The sequence below is a fragment of the Lissotriton vulgaris genome, chromosome 4_1 (genome assembly GCF_964263255.1).
Source record: "Lissotriton vulgaris chromosome 4_1, aLisVul1.2, whole genome shotgun sequence".
Classification (NCBI taxonomy): domain Eukaryota; kingdom Metazoa; phylum Chordata; class Amphibia; order Caudata; family Salamandridae; genus Lissotriton; species Lissotriton vulgaris.
In genome coordinates this window covers 1770831774-1770847090 of record NC_141691.1, presented here as the reverse complement: position 1 = coordinate 1770847090, position 15317 = coordinate 1770831774, and the positions used below count along the sequence as shown (strand labels likewise).

The following is a 15317-nucleotide window of genomic DNA, read 5'->3' as shown; positions in this document are numbered from 1 at the left end:
TTGAATTAAATAACATAATAAGTTGCAACTAGGCAGTGAAATGCCAAACAAACACTAAAAATTAGAATGATTTGCTGTTTCTGGCCACACCTCTGACTCCGCCCACAGTTCCCCTACTTTTTTTTCCCCACTTCGACCACTGCTGGAAGGTAGGATTGCCATGGATTATGTAAAGTGGCTCATAGGAGCGCACCGAAGGTGTCTGCTATCTTGCCTGCAAGCCACGCCCGCGCGACACACACAAGATATTTCCATCTGAGAAATCCCAAAGGTGCGGAATCACTTGTGCAAAAAATAAAGTTATATGGAAGAGAAACGATGGCAACTATACGAGTTGCAGATATTTCTGAAGAAGGATCTGCTTTTTGGACTTTTATCCTGAAGCTGATAGGATCTCTTCTTGAACAAATGCGGAAAATAAGTAACTCGAGAGTTATGGGTAGCAACGTCAATAACGATTTCTCTACGACAATTGTTTCAATAGTAGTATTCAAGACCGGTTTTGTTGATATAAAAAGTATGACTACGGCTCCCTCTACTGGCTATTTGCTGTTAAAACCAGAACTTGTGTAAATATTGAAGCAACTGCGAACAAATTAGCAAAACAAGCGTAAAACCACTCTTTGAATTGCATAAAAACATTATTTGCAGGTTTAAGTTTCATTTTTAGACACAAACTGCTTTTTCTGTGAGATCATTTTTCTTAGGGTTGTGTTTCAAGGATCTGACCATCTCCTTCAAGGTGCTTTTGGCGTTAGGGTGACCAACTGGCGTAGGTGCAAATTCAGGACAAAATTCAGGCCAAAAATTCAGGACAGGTGGTCAAAATTCAGGACAAAAGGTACATTTTACAGACGTTAGAGGGGGTCGCACAATAGTACATAAGTAAGTAAATAGACAACCAACATAAGTACACGTCAAAATAAGTATATATTAGGTTGAGACAATCGTGCACTTTACTTTCTGTCGCCGCTTTTGGCTACTTTGGCACCCTTTAGCCGCCTCCCCGGAGTTGCATCATGTTGATTATTCTGCTGTGTTTATTTGTTATTTTGTCTTATGCTGACCTCAGAGCCACAGATCAAAGTCAGAAAGGGCCAAGAAACACTTTTATGCGACCCCTGTGACACCCCCACTTAAGAAGATATAGCGGGTGCTTCACTACACCTTTGGCCCATTGTCATTCTTTATGGGATAATCATCCACATTCAAAATGACAATGGGTCGATCCACAGACTGAGGTCGGGGAGGGGCTGTTGCAGCCTCTAGAGTTCAAAGAGAAGTGCGAGCTGGCTCGGATTGTCGCAGGGGAACAGCACAGCTTGCTGTCATCCCCAAAATTACGGACAAAAGGCGTCTGTGAAAGAAATCCTCACAGACAACGGACAAATGCCCCAAATAATAGGCAGTCCATGAAATTTACGGACGGTTGGTCACCCTATTTGGTGTGTCCCACACTTCGGCATGGAGTCACTATCGGCCGAAGTGAAATGCACACAGAGGCCAAAACTAAACAATGCACATGTGGTTGTCAGGACAGGGAGGAAGCTGATTAGGTATTCAGGGAAGGGGGACTACCAATTTCAAGGCTAGTCTCCTGCCTCTCGGGTCCTGCAAGCAGAAGAAACCCGTTTCCTCAGCGGGCTTCAGATGGCAGGGTTGGACTTGTGTGACTCGAATTATGCACTGCCAGTAACCTACTCCAGCAAGCAAGTGCACATTTTTATCACACTTTCTTTGTGCTCCTGACAGATATGAAAGAAACATATTTTACATTTCTGATATCCGATCCTTAAACCTGCCAACAGGGGAAACATCACTTACAACACAACTTTTACCACGCAGTGCCTTTACGACCCAACTTTTACAACGCAAACCATTACAACGCATTGCGCTGGGGGGCGCTCTAGGATAGGGAGTAGGTTTAATTTATTGTCCAACACCTTCCCTACTATCCACGGGGACTGGAGTTGAAATAGTAAATTAAACTATTCACTATCCAGCGCCCCAAAGCACTATGCGTTGTAATGGTATGCGTTGTAAAACCCGCTTTGTAAAAGCATGCGATGTAAAAGCATGCGTTGTAATGTGGTACATCCGCCAACAGACCCGATTCAAGCGAAATTGCCTCTACTTCGATAGAAGGCAAGGATGTACGTTGTTACAACGCATGCTTTTACAACGCATGCCTTTACGACGCAACTTTTACAACGCAAGTTGTTACAACGACTTGTGTTGGGGGGCGCTGGATAGTGAATAGTTTAATTTACTATTCTAACTCCAGTCCCCGTGGATAGTAGGGAAGTTGTTCGATAGTAAATTAAAACTATTCCCTATCCTAGAGCGCCCCCCAGCGCAAGTTGGTGTTATGACTTGCGTTGTAATGGTTGCGTCGTAAAGGTACTTTGTTGTACAAGTTGCGTTGTAAACGCTGTTCCCCAGAAGGCAATGGGGGAAATACATTCTCCCGATTATTTTATTAGATTCTCCCGCTTTCCTCCCAATCCACCATTTTTCACCGACCACGAAACCTCAGTTTAGACCCTACCATATGCAAATCAGTCTCAACCCTGCTGCTCATGGGAACAGTACAGCCCGGACTGCCAGGCCAGGTCCTCCCTGAACCGGAACACAAGCAACCTAGGACTGGTTACCCTAGTTAGGGCTCTTCAGCCACGTATAACTTGGTTCCAGTGGCACGCTGAGCCCAGGACCCATTGTCATTCCTCTTAGGAATTAATAGGAGATTTTGAACAACACACCTGTCAAATGAGTCCACTTCATATTTTGAATTTGGTTATTCACTTCTTTCTGACCACATTTTTACTAGATGAGGGTTGTGATATATGGGTATTTATATAATGATTCTCCTTCATGAGACAGTCCGAGCAAGTATCAAGCGTGGGATTAAAACTTATGCCTTTACCTCCCAGTGCAGATATTGTAATCACTAGCCGTTTCTTTCCATGTAGTCAAGGCCATATTCTTCGTATGCCAGTGTCCTTTTATCAGCAAGGAAAATCTAATCACTTTTGACTGAATTTTTTTAAGAGACTTTATTTCGGGTCGCAAAGTGGGTCAAATAATTGAAGACTTCTGTCACCTTAGTCAGCGAGAGCCATATAAAGTGGTTGACGTTTATCATAACTAAAGCGTTTTCGATTGTGTTCCAAAATAAAAACCCCTTTAAGTCCAAGGTAATTAATGAGCAGTTTTAACAGGGACCAGCTGAGAGAAGGAAAATAAGCCAATTGGAATGGGCGCTAGGCATGCAACACCTATGAGCGAAAAGAGATTCAAACCCCCTACATCTCCTGTCAGGGGCCTTAGCCCGGCAGCTGCAACTTCCAAGGCACAAATTATCTGTTTCAGCTGTGTGAGCTGGGATGGGCAGGGACATCGTAAGGATTTTGAAGGTCCCGGGCCAAACAGATTTTGTGGTGCCCTGTTGAAACAGCTTTAAATTTATGATCCAGTTTCAGTTCTTACATGCCCGCTTTGGCCAGTTCACTGACACTGCACAGGCACACTGGTCCACATTCTAAATATTCTTTGTGACACCCTCCCATTTCTATTATGAGGTCCTATTTTGATCTAAATTAAACTTTTCTTATGGATGTTGCATGAAACCTAAACACAACATTTCTCTGCAAAATGTCTGTTCTAGACTCTACATGAGAAGTGTGGCTCAATGGTTAGAGCGGCAGACCCTGATGCAGAGGTCTAGCCCGGGACCAGGGTTCAATTCCCCGCCTCGGCGGGTCTTGGGCTCAAAAATTCCACGGACCTGATAATTCTCGCCTCGGTGCCAATCATGGAGTCCCACTCTGCAACTCTGGGCAATAGCTTGCCTAATCTCCACAACGGCCCCCACAACGCTAAGGATGCCTGGCCTCCACCTTGGGGATGCCCAGAAGTGGACGCCTCACAGGGAAAGCCAGGATGGGTTCCACAGCAGTATTCGTACAAGCGCCTTGAGACGCTTGCGGGTGAGTAGTGCGCTATACAAGTATCAATTTACATTTTTACAATTACATGCATCACCCATAATATAAATACATTCAAGGAAAATGGTATTTAAAACAATTTGTTCACCAGGGCAAGACCTTCTGCAGTAGAGAGCTGCACTATCACGGGGCCCCCTGGAAAGCTGGGGCGTTGGGCCATGGCCATAGCCCACTTTTCCCATGCCTTAAAACGTCTCTAGGGCTGGGGCAGAAGTCTCGAAGTCAGCCTTATCTTAAGTATGTCACAGCCAACCAAACAGAGCAGGACTGGGGAGCCAGAAGTAACCCTGGTAAAAATGCACAAAACCAGCCTTCTTCCTTTATCTCCTCTAGAAAACTCTCACTTTTGATGCATCCATTCTCTTTCCTTCTCTCTGTTCTCCCTCTCTGATCACTTTCTCTCCCTCTTCTTTCTCACAAAGTCACCAGGAGCGGCAACCTGCTCCAAATACAGTTCTCTAAGAGCTCTAGCCCACTAGTGAAATGCCCAGTGGAATAAAAGACCTGTCCAGCCCTGCATCAAAAGGCTGTATACGGGTGGAAGATACTTTGTTTTTCATTCCTTATCGCACCCTCTGCATTCCTCCCTCTATCTTCCTAATCAGACCAATTGCAAGGTGTCAATTAAAGATAAGTTTGGTTTACTTAAGTGCCTGAGGAGAAACAAGGATTAATAGCCCCATTATCACATCCCGCCCCCCCCATTGACAAAGACAAAACAACAAAAATAGCTTTTTAACGTTCTTTCAGTGCTGTAAAGCAATTCATAATGAAAGGCACCATTTAAACAGAATTGTAAATTCAAAAAGTAATATTCTGTCATCAGGTTCTATCAATGATTCTAATGCCCTAGCCCTCCTAGTCCATCTGCTTTCCTGATCACAGGTGTTTTGTGGGAGCTGTAGACTGTGTTCATGGCATGTTCCTTCCACAGAAGGTTTTTGGGGCTTATTGAGTGTACGTTCCTGCTTTTTAACTGCCAGAATCACTGGATTTGCACCCCCCTCAAAGATAGCACTCTTCATCTCCCACCAAGATCACAGACCACAATGCACTCATTTACTTCTATCCATCGTTACATTAGAATGTAATGCTAAAGTGAACTATCGCTTTGCTCTTTTCACTTGGAATTCATGCATAAGTAGTACAGTAACTAAACGTGCTAGTCGAAATGTGAAACGCAAGTCACAATGTGGGATGCTAATTCTGGTGTCAATATGGGGTACAACTGACCCGAAATATGTGGATATAGTCATTGTACAATTATAATCAACTGGGGTTGAAGTGGGATTGAAGTCATACTCTGAGAATGGAATATATGAAGAAGTGACTTTGATATGTGACTAGATGATTTCTATTTTCATCACATTTATTAGATTAATAGAGATATAAAAATAGTTCTAAGGAAACACCCTTAAGAAGTTCATTGAGCGAAACATGTTGACTGAGGCTGTATACATTTTTAATGATTGTGAAATTAAAATATGTTAGATGAAAAATAAAGAAGATCATTGAATCGTTATTATTTAAAAAAATATATTCTTATTGAGAAATTGCATGACAGACTATCTACGATTTATGTTCAAGAACAGCCAAAGAGAAAATAAAAAGACCATTTGTTGCATACTCAACCTCTGTCTCCTGGGCTCCTTCTCCTCTGCGCCACACATAACTCATCCCTGCCTACAACATGCCATCCCAGGGTAGCTTTATTTACTGGGTGCAGTAATTATCAACCCAATTCTGCACAACTGAGAATCAAAGCTTTTGTCTTAAAATCAGTCTTTTGGATTGCATCCCAAGAAAAACTGTAAGAGATATATATATATATATATATATATATATATATATATATATATATATATATATATATATATATATATATATATATCGTAACAGTCCTGACCGCTATCAGAGCGGTTTGAAACAGGCGCAGACCTCTTCTCCTCTTCAAATGATTTCAAGCTTTGAAATAAAGCGCCATCACACCATAAATCGTGTCAGCAGTGGTGGTTTTTTATTTAGCAATTACAGAGCAAGTGCTCTCCTCGACGCGTTTCGCTCCGCAGGCGGAGCTTGGTCACATGACGCGCCAAAAGTAGGTATTCCATTAAATAGTGTTTTAAAAGCTCAATCACCCATAAAAAAGGGATGAAAAGCAGGAATACACAAAATGGCATAATAGCACCACATAAAAGTGTTCGTAATGAGTTGTATAAAATACAAACATAAGAAGTGCAAGACAAAAGTGGGAGCATAGTGCTCGTATCACCAATTGATGGTGTGGCCCAATATAATTATTACGTGATGGCAAGTGCCAGATCACCGAGAACCACAAAAGCAACATTACCAAAAAATTGGTTAGCAGCAATACATGCAAAATACAGTTTGAATCAAAAGCAAATGCATTAATCAAGTCAATGCTGCACATAGTGTGCGCCAAACAAAATTCATCCAAAGGTAAAGTGCAAGTGCATTCTCTGATGGCCCCGATACATCATAAATATAATGTCTGTGCAAAGCGATGCCAAGAAGGTTATCAAACAATATGATATATGCCACAATGACTAAAGTGCTGGTGTCTAATGGGATAAAAAAATATACAACTCAAAAAATTATTTTTGGACAAAGACGGCTGAGACAAAAGTATGAAAAACCTACTAATTCATATAAGTTTGTTAAAGCATCAATAACAATAAATTCATAAATCTTGTACATTCCAAAAAAGTCAGAAAAGGAAATCACACTACAGAAACAGAATGATGGAGACTAAAATGTCTTATTTATAGAAAATTATGGAGTTCATCTATTGCATTCAATCCATTTGGTGCCTTAGAATCGAGTAACAGAATAAAATAAGTTTCTTTTTGCCTAAGCAGTTTTTCGCGGTCATATATATATGTATATATATAAACACAATGCCATTAAACCGACTTTGGGTGAGGAGTTAGATTATATGATAAGGAGGAGAAGAGAGACATTGCATCTCAGAAATCGACCGGCAAAAAACGACGAACAGCGTCCAGAAGGCAATGGAGAAAAGCAGCAAGAGCCCGCTGGCAACAACAAACGTCCAGTCCGAGGACGAGGTTGAGGGGCGTGGAAGAGCAGATAGAAAATGTACTGCAAAATTCACCCACAGCTACAAAAGCAAAAACAATAATCAATCTGGCAGACGTAAATCTAACACAGGCCGAGGAGCAATTACTATCTTTAGGACTCTCATACTGCCCTGAGTCGAATTTTGATTATCCACAGACTCGGGAAGATATTTACAAATTCATCCGCAAATTAAAATTGAAAAGGTTTTATGAGCTAAGACCTCGATCGTCAAAGGCAAAAATGGGTGTGACAATCAGCAATGATGGGGATGCCCAGGAACTACTGGTGGCAGACTTAGATGCTCTACGAGACTTGCATGAATTGGCATATGAGGCGGATGGACAAATAGGGGAGTCCAGTTTGAGTCCACCTGCAAGGTATGGCAGAAGTGGACAACCGAAAGGACCGGACATCAGCTCAAAACCGGTCACTCCTTTCAAGGTAAAATCTAAATTCACCCCTATTATGCCACAAGACTCTATAGATGCTTTTAATGATCAGGTTGTGGCACAGGTAAAAAAAAATTTTACCATCAATAAAGACAAATGGAAAATGACAAACCATGAAAGAAAGTACAACCAACTAATAATGAAATTGAAAAAGGAGAACAATGTAGTGATCATAAACTCCAATAAAGGGGGGAACATTGTGCTGTGGCCATTAAAGGAGTATTTGGAAGAGGCCTACTCGCAGCTAAACGATGTTCAATGTTATCGCAGTAGTTCCCCTTTGAAATACAAAGCCGTTCAAATTTTTTTTTTCTCCAAATTATTGGCATGGAAGAATACAATTACCTAAAGACAGAACAACCTATAACACCATCTATGTATTTTATCCCTAAGGTCCAAAAGAACATTGAAAAACCACAGGGTAGCCAATAATAGCGGCTAACAATGGATTACTAGAAAACATGTCACGCTACATTGATTTCTTTTTACAAGAGCACTTTCAAAAGCTTAAGTCATTTGTACAGGTTACTGGGGATTTCATCAGGAAAATTGCGGACATACAATGGCAAGAAGGGTGGCATTTTTTGGCCCTGGATGTATCCGCCCTGTACACGTGCATAAGAAACCAAGATGGGCTCAAAGCTGTTGGGTACTTTTTAGCAAATAGGTCACTTATATATGCACAACACACCAAAATGTTGATTGACATGTTGACATTTTGTTAAGAGAACAATATGTTTATGACCTTTTTCATGAGTGGGCTTCCAACCCACTCATGAAAAAGGTCATCTCCTAGACTGGGTATTTAGCAATGACCAAAGACTAGAGGTAGGTTCACCTCTGCCCCTCGTCTGGACACACCACTATTTGATTCTGATACAATGGACACCAGTTATCTCAGCACCAATTGTCCCCCGCACTGTCTTGCAGGGGAGAGAATGGTCAAAAATTTCCATGGACCAGTGGACTGAATCCCTGTCCCTTGCTCCCCCCCAATTGGGAACAGACCCTACATCTCTTTACGACAATTATACCAATTGGTTGCGTACAGCTCTGGATCATGTCGCACCCCTGAGAGAGCTCAAAGAAAAAACTAAATCAAGAGACTCACCTTGGTACACTCCCCAACTCAAAGAGTTGAAAAGAGGCTGTAGGAAATTGGAACACACTTGGAGGGTCTCCCGCAAAAATTCAGATAAACTCAACCATCAAGAGGCAATTAAACAATACAAAGCAGAAATTAGAAATTCAAAAGCCTTTTATTTTGAAAGCAAAATTACCAGTGCCTCTAATTCCTAAAGTGAAATCTTCAAAATTGCAAAATTCCTCATAGATACCCCGACCATTCCCCCCGATCCCAATAAAACCCAACTACGGTGTGACAACCAGGCAGAATATTTTTACAGGAAAATACAGAACATCATTTACAACTTTGAATCAGCCACTGGGGCCACTGATAACGGAACTACTCCATCATATTCTACGCCTCAGACACTGGATGAATTCCCTCTACTTAATGAGGACTCACTTGATATCCTAATGCGGAAGGTCAAATCTGGGTCACCCAGTGATCCTGCCCCCCCCTGCTATCTAACTAAGATCACAGACATCATTAGGCCTGTTATTCTTAAAGTCCTAAATTCCTCTATCACCACAGGTATATTCCCAACGGCGTGGAAATGTGCCCAAGTTAGAGCACTATTAAAAAAAAACACCCTGGACCCAGATAACATGGCCAATTATCGTCCAATCTCACTTCTCCCCTGGGTCAGCAAACTGTTGGAGAAACATATTAATGCCTCCATTACTCAATATCTGGAAGACAACCTCCTGCTCCATGAGTCCCAAGCAGGATTCCGCCCAAAGTTAGGAACGGAAGCTGCCCTTCTGACAGTGACTGAGGTGGCAAGGAAACAGATGGATCGAGGCGGCACTGTAGCAATCATGTTGCTTGATCTTAGTGCCGCCTTCGACACCATCAATACCAGCATTCTTCTCCACCGCCTACGCCAAATAGGAATCTCAGGGAAGGCCATACTTTGGCTCCAATCTTTTTTGGAGAATCGTTTGTTTGAGGTAGTTGAGAGCAATGCCCACTCAAAAATCTGGCCCCTTGATCAAGGCATACCACAGGGCTCGTCTTTGAGCCCTACCCTATTTAATGTGTATCTACAACCCCTCGCTGACATTGTGCATTCGTTTGGTCTAGACATTGTAACCTACGCCGACGATACACAACTGTTTGTATCTATGAACCAGCCTAATACCTCCCCCCCTAACCTCACTAAATGTTTAGTAGCAATAAATCAGTGGATGACTTCCTCACACCTAAAGCTCAATGGTGAGAAAACTGAGCTTATGATCTTGGGCAACTCACTCACTCCTGGTCCTATGTTAGAATGGCCCCCTAGCATGGGAAACCCGTCTCAACCTAAAACCCAAATAAAGAGTCTGGGCATGTGGCTGGATACAAAGCTAAATTTCAAGCAACAAGCTACTGTCCTGTCCGCCACCTGCTTTGGCCTGATGCGGATGCTTAGGAAAGTGTTGCCACTTCTTCCCTTCCAAGCACGCAGAATCATGGTGCAAGCCATTATTCTATCTCGATTGGACTATGGAAACTCTCTATACTTGGGAGCTCCTATCTCCACCACAAGGAAACTCCAGATCACCCAAAATGCAGCTGCTCACCTCCTGTTAGGCCTGAGCCGGCGAGAATCTGGTACAGCAGCTTTGAAGGAACTGCACTGGCTGCCCATCAAGGCCAGAGTTTTGTTCAAATCTATGTGCATTATGCACAAGGCCATGTGGAGGACCGCTCCATCTATGATCTGTTCTCTGGCAACCCCTTATCTTCCTTATAGATCCTTGAGATCTAGTTCAGCTTTCTTGGCCACTGTAAACAGAACCAAACGGGCCAGATGGGGCGGGCGATCCTTCTCTTGGAATGCCGCCAAGGCTTGGAACTCCTTGCCTGATACCTTTCGCGGCGAATCTAACCTGCTGAAGTTCCGGAAAGACTTGAAAACGCTCCTCTTTATCTAACTTGGCTCTCTGGCCCTCTCTTGACTCAGACAATATAGCGCAACGAGGCCTCCCGGTTGTCTGCGCTTAACAAAACACTATTAATAATAATAATAATAATATGTTCAAGAACCAAATGTTCCAACAAGTACAGGGAGTTGCCATGGGGGCCAGCTTCTCCCCCAGCTATGCCTGTTTATTTATGGGCTGGTGGGAGGAGCTGGTCCTCAGAAGGCAATTTGAAAAGACATATAGGAACAATGATGTATGTTGGCTAAGATTTATTGATGATTTGTTCATTATATGGCACAGAACACAAAATGAGGCCCATGATTTTGTTGCACTGTTGAACAACAATGTTAACCTACACTTCACTTCTAGTATTAGCGATAGGAGTATAGCCTTTTTAGATATACAGGTCAACATTGTTAACAACAAATTGACAACTTCTTTACATCGAAAGGAAACGGCAGACAACACATTGTTACATGCGTCGAGCGCACACCCTCCGCACTTAATACAAAGCCTCCCCTACGGAGAGATGCTTCGTATCCGCAGGATATGCAGTGAGGAACAGTATCTGAAAGAGAAACAGTGGGAATGTAAACAGCTGTTTTAGATAGGGGATATACCAGCTCTTCCATTGAAACAGCAATAGTCAAATCCAGAAAGCAAACAAGACAGGAAATCCTGCAGGTTAACAAAAAATCACAGAAGACAGATGTGGTCAGAGGTGAGGGTTTTAAGGAGCCTACTGGACTCATCCTCACATACTCAAGACAAGAACAGCAGTTGAGAGCCATTGTAAGACGAAATTGGCCAATAGTGCATGATGACCCAGTGATTGGGGCATTGCTCCCTAAAAAACAGCTATAACTTACAGAAGAGCAGCCTCAATGGCCAATGCTTTAGTTAAGTAAAACCAGAAGAAACAAGAAAAAGCGGGGTGGCTGGTAGCAAGGAAGGGATTCTTCAAATGCTCCATCTGCAAGGCAGGTCATTATGGCTCCAACAGAACCACATATCAGACTGCTTTCAGTGAGAGGGCCCTAGATATAAAACAGCACTTGACATGCCAGACAGATCATGCGGTTTATGTTTTACAATGAAGTTGCAATTTGTTATACATAGGCAGCACTAAATTATCTGTCAATAAGAACATATTACAGCATATCAGGGCTATCAATAACAATGACCCTAGTTATGCCTTGTGAAGGCATTTCTAAACACATCATGACAACAGTTTGCAAAATCTACAATACTTTGTCACTGATGCGGTGCCCCCGCAGAAAAGAGGAGGGGATCGTTTATGGAAATTAAGGCACCTTGAAACATGATACATTTTGAATCTCGACACTAAACATCTAAACACCAGTGAAGATTTATACACTTATCTGGATTGGGTGGGTGTTAGACCACTCTACATAGAGCATCTGTTTTTCTGTTACTGCCTACTGTAGTTTACATTTTTGACACCACCAGGTTTCACCTCCAATATATTCAAATGGTATGGTGTTCACACCTCATGTATTGAAGATTTTTAAGTAATTAATTTGTATACAATCAATTTTAACAAGAGGTTCTTATTTAGATTGTTTTATGGTGATTTTTAGAAATTGTATTTATTGATAATTTTGTGTATTTATATATTTAATATTTATATACACATTTTATTGATTTTATTAATACAATAGTGGGAATCAATTACCTCAAAAAGATTAGCCTACTGAAACAAACAAACTTATGCATAGATTTTTCCAACAGGCTTGGCGTTAACATGTATTGGAACATTTATCTGACTTGTCTCCAGGGCCATAGTCAATATTCCAATGGTTATGACAATTAGATCCGGGACAATGATACAAATTTAAAACTTTTATACTATATTCATTTTTTGCACATGCACTTTACACTTTGGCACTATGTAGTTGTATTTTATCCACTTTCTTGGTATATCTGTGGTTAAGTATATTTCTTTATATAGTGTCCAATCTACGGAATAGACATTGGTCTAATGTAGGATCCTTTTTGCATTTATGCAATGATTTCTGTAGGATCTGGCCAGCTGAAATTATATGTACATGGGTGCATGAGTTTCTTACAGGATTGCAAGTAACTTGACTTTAACGTGCATTTAAGCATTAGATATGTAGATGGAGTACATGGAGTTTGTTTAGGTGTTTAATATGCAATTATGCCTTTTACCTACAGTGAAAATTTTAATTGGGACAATTTTAATAGCAAAAATTGATCTGTTTTTACCCTATACCCATCCAGCATTTATGCATCCATTGTACAGATTTTTACATGATACTTTTTTTTTTAAACATTGAAAGAAAGTTTGAAATGTAAAATACAAACATATATATTTTTTCTATGTCTTTTTCTTGTCTATTTTATCATGGGATCGGGCACTAGCACTTTAAAAATGGTGAATCACTATGTTAACGATGCCATGTGATCAAGGCAGAGGAGCTGCTGAAACGCGTCATGGTGGAGTGTTTTTACTTGCAATAAATGAAAAATGAGCACTCACAAGGGTCCACTCTCGTTTTGTCCTCAGCAAAGGGGAGCGCAGAAGAGCGAGGATTCTTTATATATATATATATATATATATATATATATATATATATATATATATATATACATACATATATATATATATATATATATATATACATATACATATATATATATATATATATATATATATATATATATATATATATATATATATATATATATATATATATAACCTACTGGCGGTCGCCAGTAGGTAGTTATAGTTAGGATTATTTTGTATAGGGAATCCGCAACATTCTATTGGGAATAACTTTGGCACCGGTTGAAGGATCTGCCTGAAATTTTCTTCAAATTGCCTCGCGGCGCTCCGCTCCTTCCCTAAAAGTTTGGGGGGAATTCGTCAAGCGGGGGTCGAGATAAAAGGAGGGTCACAAAACGTGTTTTCCCCATGTTAATTTCCATAGGGCGGTTGTACTCACTTTTAGCCCGAACGGCTGAATGGATTTCCACCAAACTTGGCAAAATTGTAGGGACTGGTAGCCCGATGTGCCTTTGCTATGTCTCAAGATATGTGCTCCAGTGGATTTTGAGTAATTTAGGTTAAAAAAAAAATATATATCTATAAGTGCGCCCCGGTACGCGCACCGGGACGCGTCCATTGCGCTACGCGACTTCGCAAGCGGAAAGCTGATTGGCTCTCGGGTGTCTGTCAAAATTCCAAACAGTCTGGAGCGGCCGCCATCTTGTGTCTCGGTAGGATCGAGACACAAGAGGTGGCAAAAACAAAGGGGGAAATGACCAAAAGGGGGCAGGGTAGACCCCCCCTGATCCCCTAGGTTTGATGTGGGGGCCATAAAAGGGCCCCGCGGGGAAAATTATTATTTTTTTTTTCGATTTGCGCGGGGGGAGCGCCCGGAACGCGCACCGGGGAGCATACAATAGGGAAAAAAGAATGACAGATTTTTTTTAAAATGTAGCATTTTTTTATAAATTGGAGGTAGTTCTAAAAAGAACTGTTTTTTTTTTATTCTTTTTGTTTTATAATTTTTTTATTGTTTTTTGGAACACTTTTAACTTTTTTTGGCTTTTATGAAAAATGTTATATTTTTTTGTTATTTTTATGGGGACAAACAAAAAACAGGGAATTGTAAACGGCTCAACTGGAGCAAAAAAAATCAGGAAAAAATTAAGGTTTTTTTGGGCAATTGTGGTTGTCACCAGCAAGGTTGATGAGTTTAATGCTTTGCTCACCATAGGTAATTGTTTTTCCACAAAATATACAAACGATTTTGTATTGTCTAAACTGGGTTTAGATGTTTGGGACCATCTTCCTTGTCTCTGGACCCGATGGAGTGGGTTGCTTACTTTGGGAGGTGCTGGGAGAACATTGGGGAGGGTTTCTGGTCAGTTCTCTGACCTCTGCCACAGCATAGTTGTTAGGGTGCCGGCGTTGCATGTGGCGAATCATGGTGTTATTGCCAAAAGAGTACTTTTTGTTAGGGTTCCCCCTGGAAAGTACAGTGCCACAGATTAGACAAGTAACCTTTGGCGCATTTACTTTCTTGAGGTCCTTTGGGATTGAAAAAAACTCCCAGATAATGTGCTCCTTTGGCTTATATGGGGTAGTATCTTCAGGCAGGAACCTCCTCCTCTCCTCCTCCTCCTCCTCCTCCTCTTCTTCATCTCCACCACTGTGGTGTTGTGGTGGCCCTTGTGGTGGTGGTGGTGGTGGCTGAGATGCCTCTGCTGCTGCTGCTACTGTAGCCATTTTTCAGAACAAAAAGGTACTAATAGGTCTCCAAACAGGTCTTCCTCAGTCAAAGGACAAAGTGAGAATAAGGAAAAAATGTGGGGGCTTTCATCATTTGGAAAACAAAATTGTCCTGAACCAATGAAAAGTGCTATTTTCAGGTCACATGACCCGGGCTTTCATCATTTGGAAACCAAAACTGTTCTGAACCAATGAAAAGTGTTATTTTCAGGTCACATGACCCGACGCGCTTATGCTGCGCGCCCCAGGGCGCGCCCGGGGGCGCTTATGTAGCGCGATCGTATGCGCTCGAGTGCTTCCGGGTGCGCTTACGCCGTGCGTATCACGCGGACGCGGCTACGCGATACGTCACAATGATGTTTTCGTTCGCGGCATTAGTGCTAACGGGACGCTCACCGGTACGTGCACCGGGGCGTGCCGCAAGACTGCGCTGACCGGCGC

The 15317-nt window shown here is 41.7% G+C and overlaps 1 protein-coding gene across 2 annotated transcripts in view; it reads right to left on the bottom strand.

The window, feature by feature from the left end:
• The window catches only part of RIMS2 (regulating synaptic membrane exocytosis 2), a 1859827-nt gene that overhangs the window by 1363939 nt on the left and 480571 nt on the right, over nucleotides 1-15317 (bottom strand). The window lies entirely within an intron of this gene.